General features: G+C 46.4%; 1 protein-coding gene across 2 annotated transcripts in view; it reads left to right on the top strand.

Moving 5' to 3' along the window:
* Frmd4a (FERM domain containing 4A) overlaps window positions 1–23,422 on the top strand; it is a 561,761-nt gene that overhangs the window by 188,503 nt on the left and 349,836 nt on the right. The gene's annotated exons all lie outside the window — the stretch shown is intronic.

Raw genomic sequence — 23,422 nt, 5'->3', positions numbered from 1 at the left:
ATCATCAGCCCACACGCTCCTGCCCCAGAGCTGCCCACCCCGGCTTCCCCACTCCTGCCATCCCAGGGCACAGGTCTCTCCTGGTACTGTCACTGAGGGTAACACCTGGTCCCCAAGGGTCCTTCACATCAGCCTGCCTCCATGTCTCGGGCATAGACATCCAATCAGAAAGCCTGGGTCTGGCACCCACACTCCATTGAAAAAGAGCAGCAGAGAAAGCAAGTGAGAACCAGGAGAAACACGAGGCTCCCTGGTGGCGCAGGACCTCCAGCCCTCAAGGCCCCAATCAGCAGCCACCTGCCTACAGTGGGAATGGATGAGGGACAGGCAGGCAACACTGGCCGTGGCCACTCTGCTACGCCCGCTGTCTGCTTACTTCTCCCAGCTATGAGGGGATGTAGACACCGGCCTCTTGTCCTCTCCACTCAGTCAGCGACAGAAGCTCTTGGGGTCATTACTCTCTGCAACCTCCTCATAGTATTGTTTTGTTTGTTTGTTACGTCTTTCCTAAGATCACCAATTGTGGTGTCTTTCATTCCGGCCCTATAGACTACTTTAGATTCAGCTCCCTAGGATCCTTTTAAAATTCTGATTCCTGGGCTTTAGATCCAGCAACAATGGTATAGTAGGTGTTCGATAAAGTTGGTTGAGTACTTTGAAGTTGAACATCTTTGGCAACTTCACACTTTTTCCAAATATCACTACTGGCAGGGTCGGTAACAGTTAACTGCTTAGATGTCTGGGGTAGGGGTGGGGTCTATGCAAGTGTTCAGTGTCTGCAGTCATAGAAGCCTGTGCTCAGGAAGGAAGTAGCTAAATTTGAAGTTGGAGCCACCGAATCCCAGAGTGCAGCTCCCAAGACATGAGTAGGACTCTCCATCACTTTCTAAGAAACGAGGTTCCCCTTGTCCCGGAATGGGATATGTTAACCCTGGTGATAAGAAACAAGCAGACTGTCACTTTCCTGGACCCGAAGAAGACTCATCTCATAGCCAGGACCACCTCGCCAGCCATTTAAAGGTCTTATTCCTCATTTCTCAGCACATATTCCCTGAGTGGGGGGGGTACACGCTCGGTCTGCCTAGTTCTGGCTTATCATGGCTCCTGCCTTCTCCAGCCAGTGGAAAGGAGTCCACGTGAGTCTGGGTCTCCCACGGAAGTTCCCTGTGTGAAGATTTTCTTGGGAAATGTCTGCATGAAAGGAAGCAGGGAGGAGCTGCGAGAGCCCTGGAGGGTGGTGCATGTTTGACCCTGAAGGAAGGGGAGGGAAACTTAGCCAGGCACGTCTTGGGCTGTTGGGCAGTCTCACTGATCCTTGAACCACCAGGAGCACCTGAACGTACATCACCCACAGCATGAGCCTGGTATCTCCCCGGAAGGTCCCTGATAGGTTTCCCCAGTGCCCTCTGACTGTAGGGAACAAACCCAGGAGACTCAGAGCAAGGACAAAGATAGATTGCAATGCACAGTGTGGAGCTCTCCGCCAGTGTGGTCTATTAGAGCACTCTCCTGGAGGTGACGGACAATGATTTTAATGGACACCGGAGTGGGACAGGAATCCTGGTGTTTCGGCATGAAGCCAACCCTAATGTGAAAGAGTGCTGCATTTGTCTTCCAGGGTAACATGGGTTTTCTTGGCCAACGTCCATTTCCTCTCTTCCAAAGGCAGGGAATGCTTTAGAGGAGGTGCTGACCAGGTGATGTGGACTCACCAACTTGTGCATGAGGGCCAGTAATCTGGGAAAGAATTTTCTGGGGCAGCCCTAGCTTATCGCTCGTTTTCAAGTCTGCTGCAAATGAGGTCTCTGTGGTAAGAAAGCAGAGTCCCATGACCCCTGAAACTCTGCTCCACCCCCAGGATCCTACAGGCAGAAGGCCTCCTTCCCCCCTCTGCCATCTCCTTCCGATGGCAGGGTTTCTGCCTTTGTAGCATCAGAGCTCCATGAGTGCTATCTAAGCACACAATGGAGGAGTCTCCATCTCAGCTTTCAGTTTAAGTGGAAAACATAGGAATATGACACTTGATTAAGCCTCTTCATGCCACCTGTTCCAGTGGATCCAATTTGGTTTTAACACAAGAACAAACATGTGGAATCCACCCACCAGTGTGCATTTTTCACTTGGCTCAAGGTGAAAAATAAGCTGTCGAGATAGTTTTCAGGTTTTCCTAATAGATGGTGCTCGTGTTTCCAAAGGGAAACATTTCCCGTGTTTCTGTGAGCTCCACCCCTAGTAGGACAGCACACGGAGGGAGGGCCTGTCATTTTCATAACCAGCCCCTCTGTGGACCCCAGCACCAAAGCCTAGAAAGCACGAGGAGAAAACCAGCTAAGGCCCACAGTGTTTCTGAATGGTGCCCCTGGCCTCCTGAATGCTTTGAAACTGACAGGTGTGGATGATGTTTACAAATTCTTTTTTCAGCCATTCCTTCAAAGCTGTTTATTGAGTATCTATTATAGAAAAGGCTGCTTTCAGAGAATATCATCTGGGGAGAGATGCTACACATAAGAGGTAGGGCAGAGAGGAGATGTAGAAGGAGCTGTGCACTGTTGTTGATGAGAAGGAAGAGAGCAATCGTGTGCATAAGCAATACCTTGGTCTGTGTTGAGAAAATCAGAAGACCATAGCTAACTAGGTAAAGGAGCAGTAAGTTCTTTCTCTCATGTAGTCTGAGATTTTGAGAGAGCTGCAAGATGAGCCATGAAGAACTCAGATGGACTGGAACCTGCACATCAGCAATGATTAGGGAAATGTGAGCTCACCTGGTCCTGCCTGCACAGGGCATGTGACTACTGAACACTTGGGTGTGACTCCTCTGACCCAGGAGGGTGCTATTCGTATACAATGCCCACTTGACTTTAAAGGTGGGCTGCTCTAGCTTGCCGACCTGCATGGATGACTCTCACCACGTCCCTAGGAACCAGCACTGTGCCTAGGAAGCACTGGGTCCAGGAAGCTTGCAGGGCGAGGGGTGGGTTGTATACATATTACAGCAGTCTGTGGTTAATAGCGATCACTTATTATCTTACTTTCTGTTTCACTTGGGTCCCATCCATTCTCCTTCTGCAGTGCTCGGGGACTACCCACAAGTCCCCCCAGTCCCACCCCCGAGCCAACAAGTGTCCTCACAGCTTGCTCTTTGGCACCCAGTGTGCACAAACATCCCAGCTCCGGTGCTGAGCCTCAGCATGTGCTAATCCAAGAGGCTTAAAGGATTTTGCAGGCTGAGACACCTACCAGCTGATCTGCAGGACTGTGGAACTCTATAAGCAGCTTGCCCCTAGATACTCAGGTTTCTCCCCTGTGTTTTTGTCTCTTAAATTTTGCCAGAAAATTTTAGTTGACCTGAAGGAGGTATTTGCTGATCTTCCTTTTCTCCTTTCCTCTGCCCGCTGGGGTTCAGGGAATGGTCCTGTTTCTGCAGTTCATCTCCACCCCACTGCGCTCTCCTCCAGAGGCTGTCTAGAGGTCATTCCTCTCTACCTCTGCAGCCCACTGCTCTTAAATCCAGGCTCTGAGTGATTGAGAACTGAAAAGAACAAAAATGGTCCTTTAGAACTATTTTTAAAAAGAAGAATAAATCCCCAGCACACTGGTACACACATCATCTCGTCCATTCCGGAAGCTGAGGCAGCAAAACCACAAGTTCAAGGCCATTTTGGGCAACGTAGCAGATCCTTTCTCAAAATAAAAACTGATTTTAAAAAAACTGGAATGTAGTTTATTGGTAGAGTACCTGCCTAGCACATTCGAGGCCCTGAGTTCCATTTTCAGTCCTACAAAGAAAAAAGTAAAAGAAAAGAAAAGTGGAGGAGAAAGAAATCTGTTCCCAGCAAGGACTGAGAAGCTACCTCTAAATGATGGACAGTTGAGGCCTCTGTGCGGCCTCTTCCCTTCCCGGTGTTACTGTGTATTACTGGTTGGAGATGGGTGGGAATGAATTCTAAACATGTGGTTAGTCATGTGTGGGACCAGGTGCATTTGGAAAGTTCATAGCAACTAAGTGAGATAGTGTTTGGTGAGGCCTCTCAGAGGGACCCAACTGGACCTCCTCTCTGACTGGGGTGCAAGGCCCACGTCTCCTGCAGAGGACCAGGTGAGGCCCAGGTTGTCGAGGCCTCTTCTGCCCTCTGCTCTAAGGACAGAAACCTGATGTGCAATGGCCCTAAGGCTGCCCCTGTCCTTGCCCTCATAAAGGGAAATTGATGGGTGGGGAGGCCAGATACTTGTGCACAGTGAAGGGAACCTGCAGGCAAAACAAAAAGGAATTGGACTCTGGAGGTGGGGAAGCTGGCCCAAGCCACTGGCCCTGAATTGTCACTGGACATCGAGTAGGCAATGGGCAGGCAGCACCTTTCTGAAGGTGGTGGTGAGAAGGCAAATGTCCCATGAGAAGGCACCCTCCCGGGGTGCTAGAGCACAGGCATAGGGAGATGCAGCTGGGCCCCCAGGGTTCTCAGAGCCCTCAAGGACAGGGTGAGCTAGTGAGGGACAGGTGCTGCGTGTCCCCATGCCCAAGCTGAGATTGGGGCTCCTGGTTCACTCGGGTAGCGAGTCAGATGTGTCCCTCAGTCCTGGGCACAAGAGGAACAAAGAGGAGTCAAAGCAGGGGGAGGAAGAGGAGGAGCATAGCGACTGCATACACTCATTTGCAGCTGGAGCCTTCCTAGTCTCAGACTAGGATAACTTGAACATACGGGCATCCAACAATTTTTGAAAGTAGATTTTATATTTACCTGCATTTTAAAAGGAATTTCAACATGTATGAGGTGGCAGAAAGTGAATCAATACACAACCCAGGTGTCTCTGAGCTGGTTTTTGCTAAAGTATGCAGGATCCCAAGGCAGCTGTGGGAAGGGCTGTGTGCCCATCCAGACAGTGCCCAGGCTGTCCTGTCTGTGGTCCCCTCAGCCACTAGCCCTGCACCATCCCACCCCCCACCCCCAAGAGATCCAGTCCACAGCAGCCAGGCTCACTCCAGCCTCCCAGCTGGGTGGTTTTGGGGGCTGCCCCTCCGTTCCTGTACGGTCCCTCCACCCCTGCCCTTCGGAGATACCAATCTGTCTACTGATTCTCAGTCCAGTTGAGAACTTCCCACCCTGAGCATGTGCTCATGCCAGTCTCCTGTCTCAGTGTCTGCATTTTTGGATCCTCTGTTCTGCAATAATCTCAGAGCACCTGCCAGATAGCAGCTTTGAGGGAATCCTCCCCCATCCTCCTCCTCCTTCCCCTGAGACAGCAAACTTTTTTTTGTGCTAGGGATTGAGCCCAAGATCTCACCATGCTAGGCTAGTGCTCTATCACTGAGTTACCTCCCCCGCCCTTTTCATTTCTAAACATTGAGAGCCTTTTGCTAAATTGCTCAGGCTGGCCTGGAACTTGCTATCCTCTTGCCTTTGTCACTCAAGTGGCCTGGATTATAGGTAGAAGCCACTCATCTTGGCTTGCAAATTAGTTATTATAATTAATATGTGAGTTAGTCATAGAATTCAGCAACAACCTCTTGTGCTATGCATTTTTAAATAAAAAATTTGACTCAAAATGAATTGAAGTTTCTCTGCACCAAAACCATGACTTATTCTAAGACTGTGTCAGGTATTTTTTCAGTCTCAATACTTGACATGTTCTGCCTGTGGTAGGTATACTCAATTAATTAACCCATAATTAATTAATGGATTGATTAAATGCATCATCAGTGGCTACTATGCTTGATCTTTCCCACAGTAGATCTGACCTTAGGGTTTTCAAACTCAGATGTCTCTCCAGAGTGGACACTGCAGCGGGAAAAGTCACCCTGTGCTAAACATCTGGGCATTGCACAACCAGCTGTGGCAACAAAGCACTTCGAGCCACATCTCAGTCCAGGCTGTCATCCCATCAATCTGGGATCTGTGCTTGGGAAACACAGCCCGGAGGCTTCTGAATTTCAAAGGCAGAGTGAATGAGTAGAAATACTCTCGGTGCACCCCAAGGAGAGCATGCGAAGTGAAGCCAGCCAGTCACAAAGACAAACTTTGCTTGATTGCACTTTAGTGTGAGTCACAGACATGGGAAGCAGAATGTGCAGCTCTGGCTTTGTAAGGGCCAATAGGAGGGACTATTTACGGGCACTGAGCTCAGCTTTGCCCAGGGAATGGTGCCCAGTGAAGGTGCTTGGCACTACTGACCATGCACCAGAAACAGCCAGCATGCAGACTTCAAGTGTAATTTACCATTTTTTACAAAAATTAAAAAGTAACCCCTAAAATTAAAAAGTAAATGCTCCTGAGAGAATTCTGAGGAGTATGTTTTGCAGGTTAAAATCATTTCAGCAACAGCCAAAAAAATAAGCATAAATAATATAACCAAGGGATCACAGTTATTTTCCCAAGTATGGAATCTTGGTTATAGCTCTGGTGACCACATGGGCACTGCATTGATGTATCTTCTGATCTTGTGCATTTAAAAAAATAGACACACACTTCAGCTGTCCAAAATGTTTATTTCTGTTCTGCTCTTGAGTCATCTAAAAAAGAGAATGAAGCTCACTTTGCAATTCATCTCTTTCAAAGTCAGGAACACCCTCAAAGCCTCAGCTTCAACTTGATCATGGCATTCAGCATTATTTCATTTCTTTTGTTGTGAAATATTTTTACTTCTTTTTTTGAGCTAGTTCCTCCTAATTGACACAAAGAGTTCTTGATTCATAAGTCTTTTTTCTGCAATTGGAAGCAGCATTTGTGTGCACATAATTTTTCCCATGAAATGCCCTATCAATAACGGTTTCAGGAGCTCACAGGTAATCCAGAAACAGAGGAAGAATATTTGTGAGAGACAAAAATTGTGAAAATTTTAGGCCCTTACGTGAAGCAGCTAACACCAATTGCTGATGAATGTTCCTGGTAGCTTAGACACAAAAGAAACACATTGGGTTAAATTTTGAATCCAGCAGTGGATTAAACTCTAACGTAAGTGCACTTAAAAAAAATATCAGTGCACCTGAGGCCCATAACTGCAACACACTCTGTTTTGCTTTAGTTAAGAGAAGCAAGTGCATTTCTCCTTACCTTTCCTTGTAACATCAGCTTTCCATTCTTTTGTTACTTTCTTCTCCTCCTTTGCACAACTATCTCATTTGGATTTTTGTTTGCTTGGTTGTTTTTTTGAGATAGGGTTTCATTCTGTAGCCCAGGCTGACATTGAATCTGCAGTGATTCTCCTGCCTCGGTCTCCTGAGTGCTGGGATGATGGCTCACTTTGTTTATAACTTTCATCATAGTGAAGGAGACTGGAGATCATTTAACAGAGAATCGAACAAAAGAATAAATGATCATCTCGTTCTCAGCCTTTACAAAGACTCCCGTCTCAGAATCAATGCTCCTGAGAAGCCTCTTCTGGGACTTGTTCTAGGAGGTTTTTACTCAGCCAGCCTGGTCCACGCAGGTTGTTCAATCCAGAAAGTGCAAGAATGCTTGCTGTTTGGAAGACCAGCAAACTTGAAATATTAGGCCTTATCAAACTTTGAGGCTCCCTGCAGTTAGAGTGAAAGCAGCCTTGTACAGTTTAAACAGATCAATACAAGACTGGATATGAACAATAAGGTGCTAAATTGGATACAATCAAGAAAATGCCAATTAGTCAACCGTGTCAATAAGTCAGAGAGCTTGGGAAGTGATGCAGTCTACGAAGATCAGGAAAGGTTCTAGAAACGAGGGACCTCGGGCTGCAGGCCATGTGGCAATTTTGCTTTTCTACCTTGTGTTCCTGCCCTCCAGGAATTCATTGTCTTTTATTTCCTTAGCACAGATAGGAGAGGCACATTTTTATCTCCCGTTGTTTTCTGTGAGATGACCCCCACAGAGTGTGTGGTGTGGGTATGTTCTTCCTCCAAGGCTGCGTTGAGCAAAGCTTTTCTTCGTGCGTGTGTGGCTCAGTAGGGCTGTCTTATTTGATTACCTTCCTTGATGAAGAGATACAAGGCTTGTGCTGGGACACATTCTCATTAGACTAGCAGTGAAAGCCTCCATGGGTGTTCATTAAGGCACAGTTACAATTTACACACTTCTAATCACACAACCCACATTTGCAAAGCACTTCATTCTCAGACCACACTGCACATCTCAAGCGTACAGTCCTAGGGCACAAGGGGTTTTGGACAGATTCTGTGATCAGTGCTCCCAAAGATTTTCTGAATAGTCAGCTCAGGTACATTTAATTAATACCACGAATTCCAATCCATACTTTAAAGCTGAATTATAACGTGTAATTTAAGATGTATTTCTAAATGCATTTATCTGAAAACAGAGTTGAAACCTAAGAAAGAGCCTGGTCTCACTCATAAGAGAAAAGCAAATTCAAGCTTCTCTGAAACACCATTTCTCACTATCAGAGGGGCAAAAATCCAAAAGTCTGGCAATGAACTATCAATGAGACTGTGAAAGATTAGATCTTTCCAAAAATTGCTGGTAGGAATGCTAAATGGTACATCCCTTAAAGAGGAGGATTTGACAACACACACAGCAAAATAACATCTGAAATTTACCCTTTGGCCCACTTTAGAGATTTATCCCTAAGCTTGATTTGCAAAAACACATGACACTTATCCATAAGATTATTCATTATGGTAGCCAAAAACATGCAACTTGAAACAACCCAGTTGCCTGTTGGTAGGTGTCTGGGTAAATAAACTGCGGTCCAACCACATGAAGGAGTGCCTTGAGTCTCTAAAAGGGAATGAGCAGCTTCTCTCTGTGTTACTGCAGAATGATTCCTAGGATATGTTGTTACACAAGAGACTGAAGCGGAGAAGTATGCAATGTATTCTATAAAAAAGATATAAATCTTTATATTTTTAAAATACAGAAAATATACACAGCTACACACACACACACACAGAGAGCAATTACCTTAGGGAAAATGAAGCAATAAGTGAGATCATGAAAGAAGTTATGAGCTTTGGTTATACTTTGTTTTAGGAATTTAGACTTATATAAACAGGCTACATAACTACTAAAATATTAGCATTAAATAAATTCTCCTTGAATACTAAAAAAGACAGCATAAACTAAACTAGTTGGTAAACTCATAGAAAGGAACTATTCAAGTCAACCATTAAGTGGGCAATTTTATTACAAAATCTGTAAGGACAAAGAGAACCCTCCCCCCAATAGGTTAAAGTATAGCCATTCAGTCTGAGACAGGGGTGCTGCTTTTTGTTATTCTGGGGTTACTGTGAGAATACTATATGAAAAGCAAATGAACAGAAGTGTTTGGTGTCCTTGAGACTTAGGTTTTTGTCATGAGAGAGAAAAGACCAGCAAGACTAAGGGATGCCTTCTATCCTGAATCTAAATTAGAAATGCCAACATATATTTATGACATTATTTATATCTAAAGGAAAACACAAATGTTAGTTTGGTCTCTTCAAAGTTCCTAGAAACAACCAAACATAGTGATCATTAGCCTTACTTCTCAGATTCTGACATCTACAGGTACCATTTCTCATCGAAAAGAACTGGTCCCCTCAGAACCAAGAAAATTTTATCATGAACTGGAACCTCTAAAACCATAAGCCGAAGCAAACATTTCTCCTTTTCAGCTGGTTTCCTTAGGCATCTGTTGCTGTGGTGGGATGCTAACACAGTAGTGCCGTAAATTGCTGGTCTATTCCTTCCCTTCACCAGGCGGGACAGAGCTTGTGACACAACCTTAGCAGCTGTGTCAGACAGACTCAGGCACCAGCTGAACGATTTCCATTTCAACTGGGCAATTTGGCCACTAGTCAGAGTGGTAATCAATGGATTACCAATGAATGGATTACCAAGAATAAATGTTAACATGAGAAGGACATTTATAACTCTGGAGAAATAACAGAGGTAGGCAGAGATCACTTGCAGATGATGGCACCACAGAGAAAGAGAAAGCCAGACACCATGTAAGTCTGGGTGGGAGGAGACACCACCAAGCTGGAGTCTTGGCGGGGGTCTCGGGGATGGAGGGGCATGTAGACACCACACAAATCCAGTCAGTCACAACCAAACTGTGGGAAGCTGTGCAGGCAAAGGCCTCAGCATGTTCAGCAAGTTTTGCAAGAAAAGGAAGAGACAGTAGAGACCTACAGGATAAAAGAGCACTGAGACATACAACCAAAAACTAATTGTTATTTATGGACCTTATGTGGCTCCTGCTTCAAACAACCAACCTGTAAAATGCACACACACAATTGAAGAATTTTAAGCACTATTTGATAACATTATTGTGCAACTGCAAGAAAGGCATTATGGTTGCTTTCCTTAAATGCCCACCTTTATAGAGATAGACTGTTTTACAAATGTCAATTTATTAACTTATATAATATATTCTTTGCTTATCTATTTATGAGTTATATATAACAGAGTTTATTTTATTGCTTAAACATATGAATCATAAAATGACAGTAAATTTCATGGATATCCTGAAGCCCAAGGAAAACAGATGCTGGTGAAATTCCATTTTGCTCTTCCTGTAATCTCTTCCTAGGGGCCAGGCTCAGGCCACAGGTGCAGTGATGAGGAACTGAACCCCAAGCTGACAGTGGGGGCTAAGGTGGCATATAATGTGTGAAGACTGGGGAGAGGCCCATGCCCGGGAGTCCTGCTTGCAGAAGGAAGAGCTCAGCCTCATGAGCCTGCCGAGGCCCTTGACGCCTCCCTGGGACAAGGTTCTCAGCACAGAACCTGCACTACACTCAGTGTGGAATCTGTAGAGGCAGCGGCGTGTGGGAATGCTCTCTCCTCACAGGAGGAGTGCAGACAGAAAGAGCTAGTACTGAGCTGAGCCAGATGAAGTCGCCAACTTCTTGGGTCCACAGTGGTCAGCTGCTAGCACTTTTCCATCCTCCAGACACTGCATTTTGTGTCCTGGGACTGGCCCTTGGGGACAACCGTGGTCAGGGCGAGTCTCGTAGCTGCCTGTCATTCTCAGCTTTCTGTGCAGTTCAGGCTGGGTTATAGATAGCATTTGGGGTACGAAGACTGAGCAAGTCCACCATCAAGCCCCTGGGAAAGGAAAGGTACTTTGGCTTTTTATGACGTTGCCGTGTCAGCACCTCGTCACGGTAACAAGTACCCGAGGTGATCAGCTGAAAGGAATAAGGTTTGTTTCAGCTCATAATTTCTGAGGTTGCAGTCCATGGTCTCTGGCAGCACAGGATAGCATGGCAGCAATGTGTGGGGAGGAAAGCCTGCTCAGCTCCTGGAAACCAGGAAGGGACAAAGAAAGACAGGAAGGGGACAAGGTCCATGACCTAACTTCCTCCCACCAGTTCCTGCCTCTCAAATGTTCCCCTGCCTCCCAGCAGTGCCCAGGCTGGGGACCAAACCATCAACATATGAACCTTTGGGGGGCATTTAAGACCCAAACCATAATGGTCATCTTCCCTTTCTGGGAGCTGACTGTCCAGAATAAAAAGTAGGCTATGTGGAAAAGCAAACCAGGATTCTGGACCTGAAGCAATTTTATTAGCAGACCACGGGGTCTGTGTAGCTGGCAGCAAAAACCTCAGGACAGGAAGTGAGTGTCACAGTGTAGTCCTTGAGGAAGCCTAGAGCACAGAAAACAAAATGAGAGAAGACCTTGCTGTTGCTTGTGTTTGTTCTTGTCCACAAAGAGGAAGAATAGGAACCCTACCTTGCTGTGTCTACGGCTAGCTGTCCTTTGCCTAATAAGAAGCGTTGAGTATTTGTAATTCTTACAGCTTTGAGTGGGCCCTGTTGGTCTGAATTCATCATGGTAGTGTGATCTCTGTGGAGTTTGGAGGGTAAAAATACATCTTGGTACTATTATTATAGAAATAATGAGAGAAAAAGAAAGAAGGAAAGCAGGAAGGGCAAGGGAGGATGGAAGATGAGAAGAGAAGAAGGGAGAACAAATATCTAGTGACCAGCAGCTAACCCCCGCAGCAAATCTGTCCTGGAGAGTGGGCCAGCCAAGTAAGGAGTCCCTCAAGAGTCTGCCTTAGCTTAGCAATTAGGAGCAAATTAGAACCTGATCTTTGGATGTCACTAATTACAGCAGTTAGGCTTCTATTCAGCTGCATCCACTACAGGGTGATGTTTACTAGTTATTATTTGTGGCACAAATGGGACAGATTCTCTTTCCTGAGCAGACAGCCCACAGGTTCTACAGCCATCCGAGCCCGGGCTCCAGCTTCGGAAGCTCATCACCATCACTGCGTTACTAGTCCATCTGCCTTCCAGATGCAGCAAGGAAGAAAAGAGGGCAGGCTATTCCCTGCCTGTCAGGAGACCGCATTGACCGGACACTGGGCAAAGGCGAGTCAGAGGTCTTATCCAGGATGCGTTTGCGTGATCTTCCAGAGGAGAGGAGTGTGAATCAAAGTGCGGGTTTGAGCCCCTGAAGACAACAAGGAACATTGGGATAGACACTGGTGGTCCCTGCCACATTGGCTACAGCAGCACCTGCCATCGACCCACACACTTCCTGCAACTCAGTCACCACTGCAGAGGCTCAGGACAGGATGCCAGAGATGAATTACACCACGTAGTAATTCCCATGCTTCTTTTCACACTTTTAAAAACTCACTTTCTGGAAGTGCTCCTGATTTTCTAGCGGCTAGATTGTGAATTCTGAAAACTAAAGTTTCGGGAAGTGACTGTGACAGGTTGCCCTGAACAAAACCGCCTATGCCCATAATCACTGTAGCAGATATAATTGGAAGCTAATTTCATATTTCCTGCATATCATATTGGAAAATTGAGCTGTCAGATTCGTTTAAGGGCGACATGCCAAAGAGAGAATGTCTCAGCCCTGCTCTTTTCAATACGTTTCTGTGGAATTTTCTTTCTCGCTATCTTCAAGGCTTAATTGTGTTATACCAGAAGGCAAAATCATCTAATTGAGTAAACTTTTGAAGTCCATATATTTACTGTGTCTGAAAGTTTTAAAATTTACAGAGGATGTGATAACCAAGGGGAAGCTGGTCTGGGTTATCCTTTCCTGTAAAAAGTCCCTTAACTCCCAACGCTTTTTCAACCGCAGATTCCAATACAGGCCAGTGGCTTAGGTCTTGTGAGGGTCACCAGGGTCTTTACCACCCATGCCCTGTCACACTTGTGCAATCAAAGTCTTGGTTAATAAGACGTGAGCAATGCACTTTTCAGTGTCTCTCCCCACGAGAAGCTGTATGTCATGAATGCGTACCCCAGAAGACTTGGTGTGGAGAGGGGCCCTTGTGATGTGTCACTCATCAACGGCTCTGCCAACCTGTGCTCTTTTCCTACAGCTTTTTTCTGAACTCTTTTGCATTTGTATGCCTTAAAAGATGCTTAACAGGGAAGAAGTCTGCATCTCCTGTCTCCCCAAAACATAGCAGTCTCTGGATTGGATATAAATACAGTCAAAGCAGTTTTATTTTCTCATGATGTTCCACAAATGGCTGAGACCTGAATGCTCATCAAATGCCTGGTGAGAGAGCTTCTTAAATGTAGATGAGATTACATTGATAGGAAGACTGAAAGGTAGCAGGAGGAAGCAGGAAAGAACACACTCCTGTGATTTGCTGAATGAAGAGTTGATGGCATTCTTCAATAGAAATGTGCTGCTTTTTGAGGTAGAGGCCAAACTTATTTGAAGGCAGACGCTCATGAGCTTGGAGGTGGTGGCCATAGACATAGAGCCATAGACACAGAACAGGAAGTGAGAAGGTTCTTCAAGATAAATTCTCTAATTCCCTGACACCGTATGCCAGGAGCTGTGCTGAGAGGGAGACAGCTGTGATTTCTTCTGATGCCCCCAGTAATGGATGTTTTCAGATGAAGAAAACAAAGTTCAGAAAACCACACAGTGAGCCAAGGTCTCATCTCTGGTAAACGATGGAGCTGGGTTCTAATTCAGGCCCACTTGATGCCAAGGCTGTGTATCCGCCCCCTGCCCCATACTTCCTAGGGAAGGCTAGGAAGTCAGGACAGAGCCTGAGCCCAAGGTCACTTGAACACTGAGCCGAGATGTTCAATCGACTCCAGGGATGCAGGGGGCCAGGAGCCTTTGTGACAGAGTCCTTGGCACCATATTCAGAAGTTGCACTTCATCAATCAAGTGGGGGAAATCACTGAGAACTTTGGGACACTGGAGATTATGATATGACTTACATTTTAACACTACACTGTTGTTACAGGATGATTTGTTGGAGAAAGCCAGGATTTTAGGATGATCAGTTTGAAGACTTCTGGAGTAATCCAATGAGAGCCTCTTAGTCTAGGAAAATGAGATTAGAAAGTAAATTATGTTTAGAACCAAATAAATTATAGTCTAACAGTTAAGGGCACTAAACTTAGAATCAAACTGTTGAAAGATGAATCTCAACACTGGATGTATATACACTAACTCTTTAACCTTTGGTATGAAACTTTCTCTTTTGTAAATCAGAATTCAAAATATGGTTTTGTTGGTGTACATTAGTTATACATTAGTATGTGTATATATGTCAGAGTACTATGGAAATTCAGGTTAAAAGGATGACAGTATAGTTTCATATAGCATTTAGCAGAGTTGCCTAGCCCAAACCAGTGCCCTGTAGATGCATGGTAGTGTGCCGTCTTTCTGATGATTGGTAGTATTCCTCAGGGCCCTAATATTTCCTGTCAAATGAAGAACAAAAATCTGCAGAGAATCAGAAAGGAAGAATTTTAAAATTTTTCCTTTATGACTTATCTAAACAAAAATTTTCAGAAATTATATTTCTAACATTTCTTACAGACTAGCAGACTGCAGAATCTGCAGTGTGCCGTGTGATATCCACAATCAACACTTTTTCTTTAATGAATGGTAAAAAATGCAAAACAGTTGAGTAGGTTGTGTTGCCGACAGCCTTAGGGACCTGCGGGAATTGGGCATTGGCGCTCCTGTCACGAGGTGTAACCCACATTCAGCTCTCTCCCAAGACCACAGCTCCTGGGTAAAACCTCCAGGACTGCCTGGCTCTTTAAAGCCAGGAGGGCTGAACCCCACAAAAATCAACTGCCTCAAAGCTTATTCTTCTTAAGTGACCTGTCTTTTGTAACAGCAGTGGGAAATGTCTGATGCTGGGAAGTTTACTTATTTACCCCAAAATCGACTAGAAGATTTTTGTGAGGAGCTCAGAATGTAGACAACAACCTGTATCTACTACAATCTGGACATCTTAGAGTTTCTGTTTACCTAAGAACTGCCACAAAAGAACCTGTTTAAGTGTCTCAGTTCACTCTGGCTGGTACAATAAAACCACTTAGGTGGGTACTGTATAGACAGCAGGAACGTGCTGCTACCAGGTCTGGCACCAGGAGGTTCAGGAGCTGCTGAAGACTTCCTTAGAGATGGTGACTTCTGCGTGTCCTCACATGGTGGAAGGAAGGAAAAGAGGGGCAAATAATTACTCTCGGGTGTGACACAGGTGTGATAATCTTATTCACAAGGGCTCTGCTTCCTTGATGTGATTGCCTCCCAAAGGCCCCACCTCCTAATACAGGCAAGGGCTGGGGCGGCTCATGAATTTTGGAAGGATGCAGCAGAAACTTTTCCTAGAACAGGATGGTGAAGGTTATTTCTATAGCCTTTCTCAATCCAAATTTAGTGCTCCAATTTTCCCTCTTTTTGTCTTGTTCTTCCAGTTTTATTCACTCATGGATAGTGAGGGCTTCAGCAGTTTCTACTGCTGCATTTTGGCCCTGCCCTGGGCTAGGACTATCACCTCCAGAAGAGGTCCCAGTGTTAGTGAGCTCTGGAGGACTTGGTCACTGCACAGAAAGCATGTTGGTTACTCAAATTATATGCCACGTGGCGTATGAGCTAAGAGCTGCACATGAGGTCTTTGTTTTTATACTTCTCATTGAGTAGGACTTTGATCTACATGCAGGATAAGAACAATGACTTTGGAGCAATGGAGCCCAGAAGCTGCCTTACCGGCTGCAAAGTGCTTAGGTGGAGAGCACATTTAGAAGTGCACGTATGAAATAATTCAAGCTGAGTGATCCCTTGTGATAGGCTTAGGCTCCTTATGTATTGTGCTATTAATAGCTTATGTCTCCATGGATAGTTCCAAGCATTCCAATTCAATTGACAACTGTAAATTACAATACAAATGGCATCAAGTCAGTGATGGCCCAGTGCCAAATTACACCACCATTTTCATAATGGGACAAATGTGTTCCATGTGAGGGTGATGGCTAGCAGGAAACAGTCAGTTCTGTGCACAATCTTTTAAACTTGAACTGGTTCCTGGGAGAGAAGCATTCACTCTGAAACAACCCAGTGGGAAGAGAGGTCATGTTCTGAGTGGTCAGTGGTCTCCTGGGTACAAGAATAAATTAATTTCATTTTGGTTTCATTTAATTACTAAAACCATTAGCTTGCTTGATTGTCTTGGTTTCTGAGTTAAGCAGTCTTGGTAACTTAACTATCACAATCATTAAAACTCACCCATCGAAGGCAGTGCACATCACTAAGAGACCTGATGTCATCAGCCCTTTACAGTTCACACACACATACACACACACACATGCACATGTGTGCATGCACACATGTGCACTAACAAACACCCATGTACAGATATATGTGTGTACAGATGTGTACACACAAGCGCACACATCTACATATTTGTGTATTCATACACACATGCACATGTATATATATGTATGCTTGTGCATGTGTGCACACAGTTGTGTACATACACGTGTGCACCCATACACATGTGTACTTCAGCAGCAGTAGCCACTGCAGATCTGTGTGCTCCTTTCTGTGCAACTGCACAGGTGGTCCTCCAACCCAAGGATCCCTTCTTCCTCCTGCCCCTCACACACACATAGCCTGGGCACAGCAGTCACCCTAACTTACACTAGCCAACATCTTTCCCAGCAGAGAGGCAAGGCAGGTGCTGATACAGACCTGGGCAGGACTTTTCCAGACCAAGCCACACAGGACTCCCTGAATCGGAACCCAGGCCACCTCGCAGGCAGTGTGCATGATGGAGAAGCAAGCGTACTCTCAGCCCAGTGACCCAGAATGCTGTCTGCTGTCCAGGGAGGAGGACAGGTCAGCTTTGTGTGCTCATGGAGCCAGAGGCTGGGTGGGACAGAGTGGGTGTGCAGCTGTTGCATGTTATTACACTGCCATTCTAATGACTCCTCCCTTCTCTTCGCTGGCCGTCTCCTGAGGCCTCGTTAACATGGTTTTGATGCTTCACATGGACACTGGGGCTTCTGCATGGGTCTCATTGTTGCGCGCACACTTCCTCTAAACTGGCTCTGCTGTCTGCAGAGATTGGGCCATGCATCCTGCTGCCTGGGCTTGGGAGCCAGGGTCACAGTGGCAGTCAGATCCAAGTCAGCTCCCCTTGCCACTCTTCCCAGGAGCCTGCACTGGACTACAGCTCCCTTTTTGTGCTCTTTCCCACAAATCTGATTGATTCATCTCAGCGCTCCCCGTCTGCAGGCACCAGCGCTTTCCTGCTTCTTTATCATTTGACACTGGAAGCCAGTTAGGCTAGGATGGTCTTTGAAATAGCCTTTTGCTTCCAGCTAGTTTCTTTCCAAATAAATTCACTAGGTGGCAGTGAACTGCATGAAACGGGAGCTGCTTTTCAAAAGGAGAGCAAAGGCAAGAGGAGTTGGGGTTAAGTATTCCAGGATATACACTCATGGGTTTAAAATCCTTCGTGGGCTTTGACACAGGTCACTAATGGGAGGTCACTGCAACGTTAATGTGAGTGTGCGCTCTTACTCATGATGAAGTGACCAGATTCACGGTCAGGTCTCCTCGGAGCACAGCACTGAGGATTCCCTTCCTCCTTCTTTTTGTCATGTGGTTCACTCTCAAAGACAATTTTGTAACAATTTTGGTCATAAACAAATTTGTTAATGAATATATGTAGGCTCTACTCATTCTCGAAACTTCAGGAGTATGTGATTTAGTAAGCAAGAAAGTGCATGTGAGTGTGCATATGACTGCGTGTGTAGCTGTGCAATGTGTTTGTGTGAAGGCATCTTCTCATGATTATGTCAAAGATTTCAATGTCGCTGTTCTTAGAGTAACTTTCCCACATAACCATCTCCCTCTCCCAGCCAAGAACCTTCCTTTCTTCCTATAAATTTCATGTTAAGTTTTCCCAACAGGTTTCTTTTCTTTTTCTTTTTGCAGTGCTTGGGATTAAATGCAGGGCCTTCACATTGAGCTATGTCCTGAGTCCTTTTTAAAATTTTTACTTTGAAAAAGTTGTCTTGAGGTTGCCCAGTCTTGGTTTAAACTTGGGACCCTTCTGCCTCAGTCTCTCAGGATTAGAGATGTACACCACCATGCCTGACGAGCCTAGAATCTTACATGGCCCCTGAACAGGGAAGACTCTAAAACTTTCAATTTATTAAAAGACCACAAAACAGTGTGTACACTTCCAGTTGGTTTATTTATATGCTTCCTGGTGTTTAGCCTACATGCGCTCTGTTTGAAGGGGAAAAAGCATTTGTAAACCGATTGAAAAGGCTCTTTGCAGAGCCTGCCAAGGCCTGCGTGTGGCCTGAGGAGCTGGTCTGCAGGATCAGGATGCAGTGCTGTCCCCTTACAGCCAGCATGCTCTGCTCATCTACTTGAGCTTATCCCAGACTGGCCCAGGCTCCAGTACAGCAGGAGGGACACGGGGGAGTGAGTTCCGGCCATGTCTTTGAACACAGCACCCTCCCTAGTCACGTCGCTGTCCAATCCTGACCTTACAATGCAGTGCTCAATTGTGTGTGGACTGTGTCTAGTTCCTGGCCTTTTTCTACAGCAGAGGCTCTGCAGCTGCCTCTGCCTGGGTCCTGCTTGGTCCTAGTCAACCATGTCCACTCCTCTCTTATTCCCACCAGAAAAGGAGTCAGGCCCCTCCTGAGTGCCCCTGGACCTGGCTCTATGGTGACAGACCCCTCCTCCAAGTGCCAACCAGGTGCCTCTGAATCACTGGGTATTGCTAACTTCTGGTACCCAACAGGGTCTTCTACTCTGTGGAGACCCCATGATCTCATGCAAACCCTCCAAGGAGGGCACTGTGAGAACACCATCTCTTTGTCAAATATTCACTCAGCCAACACTGGTGAGGGTTACTGTGTGCTGAGCTCTGAGTTGGGTTCCCAGATGCAGCAGGAATGAGACATCATAGCTGGCATCACAGGGCTTACAGCCGCCTCCAGCAGGCACTGCCCATGTGGTGGAGTCTGCCCCACCATGGCTGGAAGCACTCCAGAAGTCCAATACACTGAGGCAAACTGGGCTCTACCGGGCTGGGCCTTGGACACCAAAATGCCCAGCATGGTATCAAGGAAAACTCAGTAACTGTCAGTGGGAAGGTTGATGTGGCCTTTACTCAACACAGAAGGGAATCTGAGTGCTGAGTAGTTCCCTGGTCACCATCTCCCCGAGCCTAAATGGTCAAGGGTCCCTGCAGGACAGCAGCAGACCCAAGGGCCCCGCCTGGATTGGGAACTGAGATGCTGGACACTCAAAAACTGCCTGGCCAACTGCTGCAAGAGAGCTCAGATGTTAGGAGTGTGAAGCTCGGGAGGCAGGAGAGGAAACTAAACTGTGCCTTGCTAAGAAGATGAACTAAGCAACAGCCATGACTCTCCATGGCAGGGCCAGTGAGATCTTCCCAAGAAGCCACGCTGCGTGTCTGCAAAGGGATGAGCCTGGGTTGGTATGAGTCCTGGTGACCCCAGTTAGGGATTTAAAAGCATGCCTTTTTAGTGATGTATTAGCTGCCAAGCAAAAAGGAAATGCCAGGATTCTCTTTGGGTCACCCACAGAAATGAGGCAGACATGGATAAATATCCTAGTTGGGAAACTAAGATTTGAAAAAATCAGTTCAAGAGAAAATGATCTGTACAAAACAGTGCAACTTCGTATGTGGCTGTTTTCTCTATGGTAGTATTGAGGGTTTCTCCAACCAGCATCTCCTATGTGGGAGACACTTCATCCACTGTACACATACTTGTACACACAGACTGATGCCCACTCTTTCTATGTACTGTTTACTTGCAGCCTGAGGACTGAATCTAGGGGCCTTATCCGTTCAGGTCCTAATGATGAGCTCCACCCTGGCCCTTCTTATCTTCATTTTGAGACAGAATCTCACCAAGCTGCCCAGACGGACCCCACTTGCAGTCCTGCTTCAGCCTCTCAACTGGCTGAGATTGCACTGTGCCTCACCACAGGCCCAGTGTTCATGTGTATTTAAAGGATGAAATATTTTACTTCTATTAAGTGAACGTTGGGTTCCATTTTAAGCAAACTTTGGAAATCTAAGCCTCCTTTGCTCTCTTTTCCTAAGATTCTGTTATAAGGGTTTTGGTGCTGCTTGGTCGTTTGTTGATCTATGTAGTCAGGGACCGGGGGTAGTTCCTTTAATGTTAGTTTGAGAATTTCATCTAGGGGATTTTCCTTGATTAAATCTGAAGATGAAGAATTTATTCCCAAACTCCTGGTCCCAAGCTCTAAGGTATACTCCATGCAGGCCAGAACATCAGCAATGCAACATTTCAGGTAAAGTTACTCCTTGATGCTTGACGCTTTGGAACTTGTGGAATCTGTGCTCAGAACATTTTTCAGTACTTGTCTTTTGGTACTCAATATGCAAGCTAGAATTTGCCAGTGTTGATGCTCATGTGACCAGTACTCTTCCCAGCCAAAATAGTCTGATACTCGTCCTTTTTGGTACTGCTCATGCTTCCAGAAACCAATTGGCAATGTGTGCCGAGGTGCCCGAAGTGGCCCAGTCACACTGCAGATGACCCTGTGCTCAAGCCCGTGCTCCCCAGGCAGCTGATAAAGGCTGCAGCACAGAGCAGCTGAGGCAGGCTGCGTGTCCTGACTCTAACCCCATCTCACTGCTCTGGATATCGTTCGCTGTGTCCTGCCCAAGTCTCTCTCAGGTCCCTGCAGAGTGGCAACTTTGCAATGCACTGACCGGTGACAGGAGTGCCCTCCGGGTCTCACTCTAAAACTCTGCTACTTGCAGCGACTTAGCCTTGACCGTGGTGACAGACCATGTAGTCTCCTAGTAGTCTTGACTTCTCTTCCTGTTTCAGTTGCTGGATCACAGATCTGGTGGTGCAAGGCTGCAGGAGGCAGAATTCTGTGTGCCCTGTGCATATTACAAATGCTCTCTCCTAGGTGGCAATGACCTCAGCCCCCAAGACATCAGCGAACAGCAGGACTGTCTCTTGGACAAGGTGTCACCTTGGGCACTGTCCCCCAGCACTACCCTAAGGGCTTTCCCTTGACAATTATTTCTAGGCATCTGCTATAAATACTTTCCTGGCAGCCATCTGCCCGGTTAGCAGCAGAGTGCTATTTCATGCTTATTGTTTGAGTCACACAATCACCCCACCACCACCCATTCCAGAGCCATTTCAACTGTTCCCTTCACTCCCAGATTATCGGTCCTTCTCTGTCAGGAGAGAGGAAGATTTATTTTATTTTCATGAAAAATAACGCCTTTGAAGCAATCAGGAACTTGTAGGCTCCTGGGTTTAATCCATGGGCTTATAAAGAGAAGGAAGGAAATAAAACAAGGTCTGGAAACAACCTGGACATCTGGACTATGAGTCCCTGATCCATCCAATAAATCCACGCTTGCGATGATGGGCTGTCTCATGGGACCAGGGAGATCTTTTCCCACAAGCAAAAATGTTCCAGTAAAACAATACTGTGTGTGTTTTTTGGATTTTGGGGGTTTTTTTTTAGATGCTTAGAAAGGTGAACTTTTTCTCTTCCACAATAAATAAGGTGTTTTGAGGCCAAGACCTTAACGAGATAATCACCATGAGAACTGCCATTGAAAGTGGCATGTTTGAAAACACAGAAAGGGGCTGGCCCTGTTCCCAGCAGGCTGGGGAGGGGACAGGAGAGAGGGGCTTTGTTCTCTCAGAGCAGGTGACAGTGCAGCATTGCACCAGCACATCCTGTCTGGGAATCGTGCTGATAAGTGACTTCACACCATGCATGCAGGGACTGGTCGACCAGCCAGATGGGGGGACTGGAACAACGGGCAGGATCTGGCCAACATAGCAGCACCCCCAGAGAGCCAGGATCAGGGTCCTTTGGGGAAGGAATGATGCTGGAAAGCAAATTGTAACAGGAAGACCAGCTGGGAAAGCGAATGGACTTCAAGCAGTGGGGATCTTCCAAGAAAGACTCCATGAACTGGTGGTGGCTAGAGCGGGACTAAGAAGCCCCTGACCACCTCCAGTGAGGACTCATATCCTCGCCCTGCCAACCCTCACCCTTGAGGCGCCCTTCTGTGCCCATGTTCCAGCCAGCTAGAGCAGGGATAAGAGTGCAGCCACAGCCAACTCTGCTCCACTCTCTGCTCCTACTATCCCAGCTGGGACAGTGACTTCTCCTGTATGAGAAGCCGCCCTTTCGTGTAAAACCTGGGTGTCTTACTGGAACCTTCCAGGAGCAGGTGTGAACCAGGACTGGAGGAAGTACTCTCAGGAAGGGAGCACCCCCAGGAAGGAGTACTCCAGGAAGGGAGTACCCCCAGAAAGGGAGTACCCCCAGGCAGGAAGCAACACAGGAAGGAAATACTCCAGGAAGGGAGTCCTCCCAGAAAGGCAGTACCCTCAAAAAGGGAGTACCCAGGAAGGATATATTCCAGGAAGTCGTAAAGGAAGAGGAGAAGCCAGTTGGTGAAGAAGCCACCTAAGAGTGTGAATTCAGACCGGAGCAGTCTGTAAAAAGTGCTTGAGATAGTTAGCCCCCTTCTGCATTTTCAGGGAGTTTCACACTTGTCACTTTCCATGGCAGCTTTCCACCATGGTCATCTCACACATAGGAATTGTCATTATGGGAGCAATGCTGTTGGACAGGTGACACAATGCAGAACAGAATGAGGAATGCTTGATGGCACAGGGAACCTCCAAAAGGAGCAGAGCATCCTTGGAGGGTAGAACAAGGAGAGAAGAAACAGCAGGTACATGCAGGAAGGCCCAGAAAGCTTTGCTCGAGGGCCCCATCCTTTGTGGCACCAGGGCCTGGTGTTATGGGAGGCCATCTTTCCACAGAGAGGAAAAGAGGGGATGGTTTTGGGGTAGTTTCAGGACAATTCCAGGCACTCACACCTCTGTGTCAAGCATAGCCTGAATAGGAGGTGTGACTGCAATTATGGCAAATATCTAAAACATTATTGCAGGGAAAGACACATTGCCACCAGTCCTCCTCCCTTCAGATACACTCATCGCAGTTCTCTGGGTCATGTCAATTGTCCTCGCCACTTTCTGAAAAATTCTGGGCTCCTCTTTCTTGAATGTGTTTAATTGCACTGTCATGGCTACTTCGATAACCTCAATGGATTCAAAGTGTTCATCTTTCACTGTCACATTGATTTTGGGGAAGGGTCAGTGTCTCACAGTGCCACATCTGATGAATACAGTGGGCATGGACA

This window comes from Cavia porcellus, unplaced genomic scaffold (assembly GCF_034190915.1).
Source record: "Cavia porcellus strain 051 isolate PalLab524CR breed Dunkin Hartley unplaced genomic scaffold, mCavPor4.1 scaffold_7, whole genome shotgun sequence".
Taxonomy (NCBI): Eukaryota; Metazoa; Chordata; class Mammalia; order Rodentia; family Caviidae; genus Cavia; species Cavia porcellus.
This window is presented reverse-complemented; position numbering and strand designations above follow the sequence as displayed.